The 13,674-nt window shown below is 36.6% G+C and overlaps 1 non-coding gene across 1 annotated transcript; it reads right to left on the bottom strand.

The window, feature by feature from the left end:
• Nucleotides 1-6,727: 6,727 nt before the first annotated feature.
• Nucleotides 6,728-6,835, bottom strand: LOC121251314. The gene has a single exon (XR_005937982.1). It is a non-coding gene; the product is annotated as a small nucleolar RNA R71 (small nucleolar RNA).
• Between the last annotated feature and the right edge of the window lie 6,839 nt (nucleotides 6,836-13,674).

Below are 13,674 nucleotides of genomic sequence, written 5' to 3'. Positions count from 1 at the left end.
ATAATATTTTTGGAGTTTTTCAAAAATATTATAATTGTCATATTTAAAATCAAGTTTAGTTCAGTAACATTGGAAATACCTTATATAAATATTTCTAAAATGCACTGGATGTAGTTTAGAATTCACATAATATCTTTAGAACATGCCATCGAGGTTTGGCACGCATAATGAGGCTCGTAGTTGAATTTGCTTATGTCAAAAAGAAGGAGTGGGGTGTTACATAATCCTCCACCATCTACCGCCTGAAAAGGGCCTCCAAGAGTGTCATTATACCTGTGCATTTCAGCCATGCAGATAAAACAAAGGGGGGTAAACAAAGGAAGTGAAAATCTGTCCATTCAGAACCATACCCGGCGGCATCATGGCATGACTACATGCCTCATTTCTTTATTTTTGTTTTCTCTTCTTTTCTTGCTACACCACAGTAGCACTACCCTTAGCCTCCTTGCAGCACCTGGCCATGAAGCGTAGGGCACTATTCACATTTGCAAAGGATGACACAAGCTAGAGGTATGCATTATCACCACCACTGCCCACTCCACCAATCACAAGGCTCTCCTCCAAGCCATGACCGGCGTCCCCCTCCCCTCTTGAAGCCTATAAAAACTCCTCCACTCCCTCATTTCTTCACACCACTTCTCAAACCATCTCTTGAGTTCTTGAGAGCTCTTCTCCTCCTAGAGTGCAAGAGAGTTGAAGTTGAATGGTTAGTAAGAGTGATCTTGAAGTGAGTGAGTTTGAGAGGTTTTGAGGCCATGATTTTTGTAAGTATTCTTGGTTGATCTTTTGCTAATTATTAGAACAACGTGTTAGTTTTTAATTTATGTCATGAAAATGAGTTTTGTTTGAGTTTAAATAAGGGTTATTATGCTAAGCTCAAAATTGGTTTAGATTTGAAGTTTTCTTGGAATTAATTATGTTGGGTGGAATTTTTAGCCATCTCATGAGTTTGCATAATTTTATATGACTCATAAATGTCTTATAATGATTTTTGAAGGTTTAAATTTGAGGTTGAAAACATACCATGATAGGTTTTAATTTCATATTGTATTGATCATCCAAGCATGCACGATTTTGGTTAAATCATGCTTAACTTGTCAAGTTTTGATTTATTCCACCCAGCCTTAAAAAATGATGTGAAGCCCTCAACCTCCGCTTGGGATGGAACGGATACTTAGAGCATTGAGACATGCAACACAAGGTTACATACTCCCGTACATGACAGTTAATATGCAATGCATCCTAGTATACAATAATCATAGTGGAAATAAGGGTGAAAATATATCTTATGCCAGAATAACTAAAAACATCCTAATGCATTAGTGATCGTCAAGTTTAAAGTCAAATCGTAGCATAAACTTAGTACAACTAAGAATCAAAGTCAAATCATCCACTTCATGCATTCTAGCACATGAAGGACTTGGGCTATATACATAAGGATCAAATCTAGTCTCCTCTCAAGGTTCGGCTCCTCCTCAATCAGTGGGATCCAGCGCTCCATCTAGCTTTTCCTCCTCAAGACCTGACACAACTTCTACCATTTCAAGTGGAATGATAGTGGTCCCATAAGGGTGAGATTTACTCAAAATCTTAGTAAGTTAACAACCAACTTACATAAAAATAAATTATGTATGAAAAATGATAAATATGTAATGTAGAAGAATGTGCGTGTGTCTCCCATTCAGATTCTTTAACATTTTTAGAAAAACGAAGACACAAATTTTCATTTAGAGAACATTTTTACTTCAATCGTCAAAAGACATGATTTCATCATAACATTTCATCATTATTAGCAATTCATAATTAATCATAACATTATAACGTGTGGTATCAATGCAATTCTCCATGTAGACTGTGAGTATTTAGCGGTGACCATAGTACAACTCATGTTGAAATTACGTTGTGTGCAGACTTGTTCTCAATGCATTGGTAATGTAACATATCATTATAACATTATAACATGTACACTCACCAACCTTAGGTGTTATAAAAGTTTGACTTTGCTCCGGCGTTCTTTAAAAAGAACCCATTCGAAACCCATTAATTGTTTTTCGTCAACTCAGAGGTTACCACTCTATTCTTAAATACTCGGACAAATGAGTTCTACTAGGATAATTCTCCATCCTAACCTTTGGAGTCATGACAAAAAAAATTTTTATGCTAAGTTTAAAAAGTATTTCATGACATGTGCATATGTAGCAAGTTTTCATGTGAAAATGACATTTATAAATGCAATATGCAAAAATGGTGAAAAATATCACATGTCACGTAAGTATGCACTCATTGTATGATAGTTTATGTTCAAAATGATAATTATGACATGAATGAAGGATCTATCAATAACTTATAAATAACTTATCAAGCTGTAAATTAGAGGCCAACTTAAAAACTTCCTGAATTTTTTCAAAAAAAGGTTGTAGCGGCTGAAATCAAATTCGTACTAAGTTAGAATTAATACTACTATGGATGAGGTTCATAGACAAAGGCTTTCAAAAATGGGTATTTAAAAAAATACCCCTCAACTTTTCAAAATTACCATTAAGACCTTATATTTTCACTGTTTGCAAACAAATTTTAAATTCAACCAAACTTCATGGACCTCATATTTTTTATATTCTAAAGTCATCTAAACTCTTAGAATTGAAAAAGTCAAAGTGGAACTTGCCCAATACTCCAAACCCGTGGCATGCACTCTAATTGATGTCTTCAAGTGTTTTCAACTATTGATCCCTATGAATACATGCTTAAGCAATTATCTTTCATCACAAACAATCACTATTGTTCTTAATGATATGATAAAAGCTAATTCTTGGATCATCAAATTCATCCCAACACTTAATTATGGCTAAGAACCCTGAATTTTCAATAATCCTCTATCAATCAAGTTTGATATTCTTAGTGCAAATCATCAATGTATGCTTTCAAAATTCATCCAAATCAAGCAAATTTTGTTCTTGTACCAATCAGAAGGTTCCTATATGCTTAATCATCAAGCCTAGGTGGGACAAATCAAGCTTTATGCCTTAATCACAAACTTACTAATAACCGATGCATGCTTTGATGATCAAAACAAGATAGAACTAAAGCCTATCTTGGCATATTTTTAATCAAGAATCAAACCATCCATAATCATTCTAAGACATTAATAAATCATATTAAAATATAATTAAGACATGCCATAACTAAATTTTCACTTAAAACATTTTAAACACTTAAAACCTCCTTAATGAACCCAATTTTGCATTAATCATGGTATCCTTTTCTAAACTCAACCAAAATTCACTTCAACACTTGAAAACATAGATTGACATGTAAACTAAGATCAAGAGCAAAAAATATGCAAATTTCGTAGCCCACTCAAGCTCCTAGCTCAAGCACTCTCAAGAACTCCCAAGAACAGTCAAACTCACTCACTTTCGGATTCTCTCAAAACTAGGGGAGAAGATTGCTCTCTATGCTCAAGGGGGACCTGGAGATGAAGCGTGAAGTAAATGAGGGGGAGAAGGGGCCTTTTATAGGCAGCCAAAGGGAGGGGACGTTGACCTTGGTTCATGGTGATTTGTGGAGGTGGGCAGTGGTGAAAGGCTGTAATTTTTAGACTTGCCTTCATTAGCTTGTGTCACTTTGTGCAGGGGGAATAGTGGCATGAAACCACCACGATTTCTTCCCTAAAGTGGCTACATTGCTCCTGTGGAGGGTGTCAAGTCGTGGGGTAGAGGAGAGATGAGGAAAACCACTAAAACCACCCAAGGGGGCTGACGGGTTCAGGGTGGTTTTCCTTGGACAGATTTGTTCATTGTCTTGACTCATCATCATAGCTAATTTTTGTAGGTTTAAGGTCACTTCTTGAAGGCTTTTTCAGGTGGTAGAAGGTGGAGGGTTGGTTGCGAAATGATCATGAAGGTGCAGCTCCAAGAAGATGATGCAATGGAGGGTGTTGCTGAAATGGAGTTGTGCACAAAGGCCATTCGGTTTTGGTGCCTTCTTTGGGTGGAAAAACCAGGTCAAAGGCTCATGATGAACATGAGGGACTCTTGGGGATTGGGTGGTGATGGAGGTGGCATGTGGTGGTGGCTTAACCATGGCGAATGGGTGGTTGAAACTCAACCAATTCGGTTTCTATCCAACTAGCTTTTTAGGTGCAATCAGTTTTGGCTGTTTGGTTTGGTTTTTTAAACCAATTTCGTCCAAGGCTTAATTTGGGTTAAAAGGGCTCTCATGAGGTGTGTAAGGACCATATTAGCCTTGCAAAAAAGGCACAAAATATTGGACTTAAGGGCAAAACAGTCCATGTACTCAAGGGCATACATATGTGCCAATATATAGGTTTGGGGCTTGATATGTCATTTCCGTTAATGACATGTGGGGAGGTTTATCTAAGGTATTAGTAAGGTCTAATAATGATGAAATGGAATAATAAATCATGAAAATTTCAGATCAAAAGGTTAAGGAAAGATTAAAATAAAATTAAACTTCAAAGCATGTCTTAAAGATCACTAACCCTTTGTATGTTGATTAATGGTCTTAACTAACTTTTTAAAACTTAATTTTGGGACTTAGGGTATGACATTTGCTTAAGGAAGCCCATGGTATGGTGTACTGGGCTTTCAAATTGAAGAGTGAAATAGAACAAAACAATGCTTTGGGCCTTGTGAGCTTAAAAGGGCGATGAGTATGAGTCAATGGTCCAAGAGTTTTTGGGCTTGAATGAATGAGGGCCTTGTTTTCAGATTTTGAGGGATTAAAAGAGACCTTGATGAGTGTATGAAAGTGCACTCTAAATACCTTATTATTGGACTAAAATGCTAAAATGTTAATAGAAATCATTGGAATTAATGTGTATTCTTGAATTGAGTTTCTATTTACTTTGGGATACTCCTGAGCAAATTTTTATGTTTAATTTCAGAGTCTATAAAAGAGTAAGTCCAAACCTACTCAAATTCAAAGGACTTTCAAGTGGGCAAGATGTTGGAACAACTTAAGAATTTTCAACGAGTGTATGACTCTTTAAAGAAGGATAATGATGGAGTTTGAGAGTAATTCGGATCAGAGTCCAAAATGCGCTAGGAGATAGAATGGACACATTTTAATATTTTAATCATAACTTTCCACTCAAATATCAGATTGATGCAATTAGTGATGCATTAGAAATCTATCTTAAAGGGTTACCAAGTTGTCTCTAATAAGGATTTCCAAATTTGAACTCCTGAAGCACGTATGTGACTGCCAAGTTGAGTCTTAAAATTTAGGTAATTTTGTGTGCGGGAATATGAAGACATTAGGATTTCTTTTCTACCTTAAGCATATCATTAGCATGAAATTTGGGAGTTCAGAGGAGGGGAGATGGCTCAGTTGGAAGGAGGAAGATCTGAAATTAATTTTCATGGCCGCCGTTTGCTCTATTTTTCTCGAGTTTTTTGTTGTCCATTATATTTATGGGTAACTAAATTCTCAAGTAGGGTTAGGGATGAACTTGCACATTAGATGATATTTTTAATTTATTGTTTATTTATGTATTTGATTTTCAATTACTAAAACTCTTTTGTTATATCATTCTCAATTCATTGTTGATGTTTTCTTCTCCGAGTAATCATAGAATTTATTCTGTTTATGGATTCAGTCATGCTTTTTTTATTGAATGGATTAGCTCTTTGATTATGTTTGGATCAATTATTTATCTATATTGATTTAATTCTTTATTGCAATATTGCTTACTGAGTGTATTGTCATCGTTGGGTTTTCTCAATAGTGATAATAATTTATGTATTTTAAAAGTTGTGAATGATTTTTCAAAGGGTTACATTTGGTTTAATCTTGGTTTATAAATCTATACCTTCTGATTGAGAATATTAGGAATTGAGTTCCCAATTGAGTTATTCAATAAATTAAGAATAATTAAAATACCATATTTGTGCAAGGGATTCCCGACGCTTTACTGTTTGTCAAACTTGAGTACTTTTTCCATTAGTCACTTTGCTTCACTTTAATTTACATTTAAAATTAATCTTTGTTTTCTTTGTGGAATCGACACCCCAAATCTGTGCTACAACTACCGCATTATTCTTTGGGCATAATCAAATTTTGGCGCCGTTGTTGGGGAGACGGTAGAAGAATTACTAGATAGGTTTTTATTTCAGCAGTTTGTAAAGGCGGTAACTTCGTTCCCTCTTTTAGCTTGCTGCATTATTTTTTTCTTTCTTTTCATAGTATTTTTATTTTTTTAGTCTTTTGTTATCTTGCATGCACAAATATAAATCACTTTGAGTAGTTTTACTTGTAGGCCTCTGGAAGAGTCAGAATCAAGTTTTTTAAATCTTTTATTTGACAATCCATCTAGTCCCGAGGAAATGAGTGAACACGAAGATCAACCGATTAGAACTCTTCATGATTACCTCCACCCTACACGCACAACCACACCATCATGCATCATGTTTCCAGCTAATACTCGCCATTTGGATTTTAAAACAAGGATGATACAGTTACTCCCTACTTTTCATGGCTTAGAAAATAAAAATCCATATGTACACATTAGAGATTTTGAGGAAGTAGTTGCGACTTTTCATAATCAAAATGCAATTGATGACGTTGTGAGACTTATGCTCTTTCCTTTCTCTTTGAAGGATAGAGCTAAGAGTTGGCTATACTCACTGAGACCACGATCTATTGGGTCATGGAATGAGATGACTCAGGTCTTCTTTAATAAATACTTTCCTCAACATAAGACCAATGCTTTAAAAAGGCAAATCTCCACCTTTGCACAAAAGGACAGTGAGAATTTGTATCAGTCTTGGGAGAGATTTAAGGAATTATTGAGTATGTGTCCTCATCATGGGTATGAGAATTGGCGCTTAGTGAGCTATTTTTATGAGGGACTTACACCTAGAGAGTGCCAATTTGTAGAGATGATGTGTAATGGTGAGTTCTTACATATAGATCCTGATGAGGCCATAGAATACTTCAATGAGCTTGTTGAAAAAGCTCACACTTGGATTGAACCAAGTGCTACTGAAAGCACAAATAGGTCATGACCTGTAGGAAACCCAAATGGTGGTGGAATTTACCATCTCAGGGAAGATGATAGCCTAAAGGCTAAGGTTGAGATGCTCACTAGGGAGCTAGATGTGTTAAAGACTAAGGACTTAAAGCCAACACACATGGCTAACCATGCAGAGTCTTTTGGACCATGTTTTGTGTGTGGCGGGGTAGATCATCTTGCCCAAGAGTGTCCCACACTTGCTGAGATGAGAGAGATGTATGAAGAACAATGTAATGCCTTAGGTATGTACAAGAAGCCTTTTAGCCCTTACTCTGATACCTATAATTCGGGGTGGCGCAATCACTCAAATTTTAGCTGGAAATCTGAAAACCAGCCACCTGCAGAATCCCCTAGATCATATCCTGCACCTTCATCTTCTAAGAGTCCTTTAGAAGACACTTTGCATGCTTTTATTGAGGCACAAGGTAAGACTAATCAAAAGTTTGAATCTTTAATTATGTAGGTTGTTGAAGAAAATAAGGAGATAAAGAGCCAAGTATCCAAATTGATGAGCTCTTTGAGTCTGAATGAGGGGGGCAAGTTCCCTTCTCAAACACAATCCATACCCCAAGGTCAACATATGGCTCAAGAAAATTTGAAGGAGGTCAATGCCATTGTGACACGAAGTGGGAAATCCTCATACATCCCAACAACTGATAAGCCAGAGGATGTTGAAGAGGAACAAAGCAAGGATAGTGCTGAGTTGCCCAAAGAGGTCGAGGTAATCAAGAGCTAGTTGAGGTACCATTTCCTCAAACTTTAAAATCTGGTATGCGAATTTTGGATTCTAACAATGAAATCTTGGAGAACCTCAGGCAGGTAAAGATCAATCTTCCTCTTTTGCATGTTATTAAACAAGTTCCTACTTATGCAAAAGTTCTCAAAGATTTGTATACAGTTAAGAGGAAGCACCATGTTAAGAAGACAACATTTCTAACAGAGCAAGTTAGTGCTCTAATTGAGTAATGAATTCCTCCTAAGTACAAGGATCCTGGTTGTCCCACCATTGCATGTAATATTGGGAATCATGAGTTTGGGCAAGCCATGCTAGATTTAGGAGCTAGTGTAAATTTGATGCATTATTCCATTTATTTGCAGCTTGGTTTGGGTGAAATTAAGCCTACTTCTGCTGTGCTTCAATTGGCTGACCGTTTAGTTAAGAAACCAAGAGGGATAGTTGAGGATGTTTTGATCCAAATTGACAAGTTTTACTACTCTGTTGATTTTTTATTTTTGGACACTCAGTCAGTTGTTGAGTCTGACTCTAAGATTCCTCTTATAATAGGTAGACCTTTCCTTGCTACTGCTAATGCACTTATAAACTGCAGGAATGAGCTGATGAAACTATCTTTTGAAAATATAACCATGGAGGTCAACATATTCCACATCAGTAATCAGCCTAAGGAGGATGATGAGTGCCACCAAATATACATGATTGACACACTCATAGACAAGGGAGTTCACACAACTCATGATTCTGATTCCCCTGAATATTTTCTTGTTAAGTCTGAGTTTGATACTATGAATGATTCATCTGATGTTGTTAATATTTGTGCTATTTTTGATGAACCTCAGGATTATGGCCCACATATTTGGCAATTGAAGTTTGAGGAGCTATCTAAGAAAAGTGAAAAGCAAATTCCTTCAAGCATGGATATTCAAGCATGGATAGTCCCAAAGATGGGGTTTGAAAGACTTACCTTGACATAATTGGGTCATGGGTCAAATCTATGCCAAGCTTGGCCCAAAGGCCTTCATACTTGGGCCAAGGCTATCCTACCAAGTCTTGCACTTCTATAAGGCTTGTCTTAAGGCTTCTAAGGCTTGGGCCATAAATGTCCTAAGGTTCTAAAAGCCTTAATAGAATCACTAATGGCTTGCTTTTCTAATCCTTCAAGCTTAATAAGTTGGGCCTAATACCTTCACTCTTACTAAGTTAGGCCCAATGGCCATATGTCCTTTTCATTGGGACTATTTCCTAGTGTATTCCAAGATAGGTTTAAAACTTTATATCTCTCAATTTGGGGCTAAGGCTTTTTAACATCTTATCCTCAGTCCATCACATCCTTTGTGCATTAGGGCCCTAAAGTCTTTATGTTTATCAAGTAGGGCCTAAAGTCTTATTGTCTCTCATAAGTGTTTTATACCCAAAAAGCTTGGGCCCTTAGTAAACCACTCTTTGGGCCTTCTCCAATTCCATCAAATATTTAACCCAAATTGCTTTGCCCATTAATATGGCAACCATCAAATATGCCATGTGTCATTCTCTTATGGGCCTCTTGGCTTCTTATCCTCAAAATGAATAAAGTAGTAAAAATTCTCCAAAATAATATTGTTATACCAATCAACCTCCAAAAATTTTCATTTTCCTCAATCAATCAATAGAATCTTCTAGAAATTCTACTAAACCCAAAGTATACGGTCCTCTTGCCAACTCATATATCCAAAAATGTTCTTATTCTCAAATAGCTCAACTCCTAATTAACTAGGATTAAGGCTACTAAGGTCAAGGTCTAAGGAACTTTTTAGGTGGGGTGTTACAAATAAGCATTTAGAAAACCCTGTGATTGGGATAAGAAGGGAAACGTATGAGTTAATTCCAGTTTTTGAAATTTTTCTTGATGAAAAAGACTAGGAGATATCATGCATGCTTAAGGGCTAGTTAATAGAGATTAATGTTTTTAGCCTTGATTAAGTGTTGGGATGAACTTGTTCACCTAAGATTAAGATTTTAACTTGCCCTTAAGGATTATAGTAATTATTTATAGTTGGAGAAAATTGAATATGCATGCATTCATAAGGGTCAATAGTTGAAAGTACACTTAGGCATCAACAAGAGTGCATGCCACAGGTTGAGCATATTTGGACTGGTTCCATCTTGAATTTTACAATTCTAAGGGTATAGATGGTTTTATAATATGGAAAATATGAAGATTATGAATTTTGGTTAAATTTGGGGCTTATTTGCAAATAGTAAAAATTTTAGCCTTAGTGGCAATTTTTGAAAGTTTAGGGGTATTTTCATAAATATTCATTTTTGAAACCTTTTGATTATGAACATCTTTCTTAGTAGTACAAATCCTAATTTAGCACAACTTTGATTACAACCGCTATGATTTTCTTCAAACTTGGGCAGTCTGTAAGTTGGCCTCTAAATCACACCTTGATAAGTTATTTATGATTTACTGATAAATGTCACATTCATGTTATATGATAAAGAAAACAGTGAAGCCCATGGCCTAGACCAATTGGAGTTTAACCTTAGGATGGGATGACGTCGTTCAGGTAAAATTTTCTTTTCCTTGACTTCTTTTATTCTTTCCTCATATTTCCCCGCACCCAAACGTTTTCCTTCTTTCTCCCTCTCTTCCGTTGTTTTATTCTGAATTTCCCTCATCCCGTAACTCACCCCCCCATGTATTTGACCGTTCCTTGCATTTTTTCTTGTGTTTTCTTTTTCTCTCAACCTCTCTGTTGCTCTCCGCGATTGTTAGTGTAATTGTAGTGCTGCATTTTGTTTTGGGAAAATTTTCAGTTTGGTGCAGGTAAACCATTTTTCGCACTCTATTTTTCTTGGTTGGATCCGATGTATCTCACCCTCTCTCCACTCTTTGTTTTTCACTCACAAGGTTTTATTTTCACAAATCACTACGTCGTGCACCTTCATCCTCAAGAGCCTTGCGGGTTGACTTTGCTCACACTAGTAGGCTCCCATAAAATTTCAGATTCCCCTCACTTTTGAATTTCAGGTAGCAGTTTCATCTATATTTATTTTCTTAGAATGAGCTTCAGATTTTAATATTTTTATTTACTCTTGTTATTTCTCCCTTGTTAGATTTTTGACTTATCTCTTCAAATTCCTGAAAATTTATTGGACTGTGGCAAGTATTAAACCAATTTAAATACAAATTGTAGGCGTTTTTCACTCAACCTAATTTTAGGAAAAACTCTTTAAACTTTTGTTTTAAGTTCTCTACTCTCATGTGTTTTTGAGTCCCTCACTCATTCCCATTTTTTTCTTCTAAAAATCCAGAATTTATCACCTTGGACTGTACTGCTATCGGGTTTAGTGGGAAGTGGAGTAGCACGATCTCGTTTTGAAGTGTTACAAGGTAATCAAGAACGCTAGTTTTGGAAATTGATGTGATATTTGCACTGTTAAGATATTCATGGATGAATCAATGAAGTATATGAAACTTGGTTGGCTGTGTTGAGTGGTTTGGAATTGTTGTGGCTGGTTGGGTTGATGAGACAGTGTAATTGGAGGTTTGTTTGTGATATTTTGTAGTATGCTAGTTGGATACTTGGAGCTAGTTGGTTTCTACGTTAGAGTTGTTCATATTGACAATTATGAATCCTTATTAACTGTTTTGGGAGTTGTGTGCAAACTGTTCATGTCTTAATATTGGTTGTTTTATTGATGAAGTGTATTGGACTGGTTGTTTTGGAACTCTTGTAAGTTAGGTGGAGTTTGGGGTTTGACTCGTAGGCTGGTCGGGTATCTTGTTATTGTGCAGGTTGCAGGTAAGATGTAGAGAGTGGCTGATGTAGTGTTGGGGATTGGTTATGATTGGTGCGATAATGGAGTCTGTGAATGGGTCAAGTGACTTTTACACATTGGGACTATTTGGGTGCTGTTGGTTGCAGGAATTGTTTGTTTTGTGGACTATTTCATGTTCTTAACTAAGTTAATTATGAGTGTAGGTATTAACGTGTGAGTAAATATTCTCTGTTATAGGTTATTGTGACATGACTTTATTACAAGCCCAAAACGTAGAGATTACACTGCAAGAGTCAGGTAAGTGGGGTTCCTTTGCTAGATTTGCATAAAAAGAAATGAACTTGGGTTGGTTTGTAAAAATGTGCATTTTGCTTTAAAAAGAAAAGGTAAAAAACAACCCCAGTATATGTTTTGCATTTACTCATGAGATATATATGAAAGAGAAAAGAAATGCTTTTGAGATGAATAGTGTAGACATGAGTAATATTTGTGTAACAACCGGGCCTAGCGCCAAGCCTATTTTTTTTTTCATATTTTGGGTTAAGTATGTGAAAAATCTACTTCAAATTTTTCAAGTACTATTTTATGGGCTGAGAAAATTTAAGGAAGAGCCCATTTATTTTTTTATTCACTACATTTTTTTATGGACAATAAAGCCCAAGCCCGTGTTACCTTATTTTCAGACTCCACGTTCTACACAGTTTCACGTCGGTTTTATCCCTATGCATGCATGCCGCTTTCTCCCATATCTAGGGTTTTAATTTGGTCTTTCAATCACCTATATATACACATCCTTCGTGCATGAAGAAAACCCAATATAGGGTTGTCGTCTCCTTCCCCAAGCTAGGGCTGCCGCACGTTAACTCCCCCAGGTCTCCACGTCCAGGCAGCACCAAACTCACACACACAACCCAGTTTTCCCACCCTCTGATATTTTAGTTTTTCTTCAATAACCACCAAGTCCCACAAACGGCAGGTTGCCTCACACCCCAGCCCACGGATGGTCAGTCCATGGAGGAATATGTTGTGATCATGCAAGAAACACCTCATGCTACCGAGGCCTCCAAGCTCTGCCCTACAACACCTCAAGCTGCCCTTTACATTTAGACCATCACAAAAATCCAAGCTCGTGTGTGCTCAGCCGAACGGAATCCACCACTGTGCGAGTCTTTCCCCTGCACGGCAGAAGCCACTAGTCATTGCTAGCCCCTCAAGAGACCGTAAACCACCGTACTTGCACCATACACACGATGCCAACCACTGGGAACCACGAGAAGTCATCCCCTATTTTTTTTTCATCAAAATAGAGCCAATATCTCCATTGCACAAGGCTCCTCCATGAGCAGCCAAACCACTAGGAGGGTTGCACCGTGCAACCATTGCCACCACTGCCCCGGGCCGCTATCACTCACTAGAAAGCAAACCTCCACCATGTTACCTAGCTATTGTCGTGGTTTCTTCGTGTTGCACAATGTAGCACCCTCAGTAAGACCCTTTCTCTTTCCACGAGAGACTCTCTCTCTCACTGTGCCCCGCCGCCGTGACCACTGTCGTCCACAGCCCAGCCCATTGCTTCGCCACACGTTTCACTTCCTATCGGTGAGCCTCTACCTCGCAGACTATGATTTCACAAACATGTTTTCTTATATCAAAGTCTCATGGAAGCTTAGCGTAAAGTTGGTCATGCATAAAATATTTTTATGATGAAAATTACAGTGTTACCCGTTGAGTTACAAGCTATGTTAGTCTGTTTTAAAAATTTTCATATGTATAGGTGGGCTTTATTTTCTATTATAATCGTCTAAAATCTTTTATGTACAGAAAATTTGTCTAAGTTATTTAAATTGTTCTTAAGTAAAGTTTTCTTTCAAAAGTAAACTATAACTGTGTAATTTTATTTTTAAACACTTTAGATATGATTTAGTCTATTAAAAAATAGTTACGGTTTATTTTAAAATATTTTGGGATAATTATATTATCTACTATTAAGCTTTATAGTTTGTTTTCAATAGTAAATAAGTTAGGATTTAATATTGTCGTCGGAGAAATTAAGTCAATATTGATGAATTTGGGAAGTGAAGGTAATTTTAGGATTAAGAGAATTTTAGACATTTAGGAAAAACAAGTTATTTTAGTA

The sequence above is a fragment of the Juglans microcarpa x Juglans regia genome, chromosome 2D, assembly GCF_004785595.1.
Source record: "Juglans microcarpa x Juglans regia isolate MS1-56 chromosome 2D, Jm3101_v1.0, whole genome shotgun sequence".
NCBI classification, from domain to species: Eukaryota; Viridiplantae; Streptophyta; class Magnoliopsida; order Fagales; family Juglandaceae; genus Juglans; species Juglans microcarpa x Juglans regia.
The sequence above is the reverse complement of the archived record's forward strand: the minus strand, read 5'-3'. Positions and strand labels throughout refer to the sequence as shown.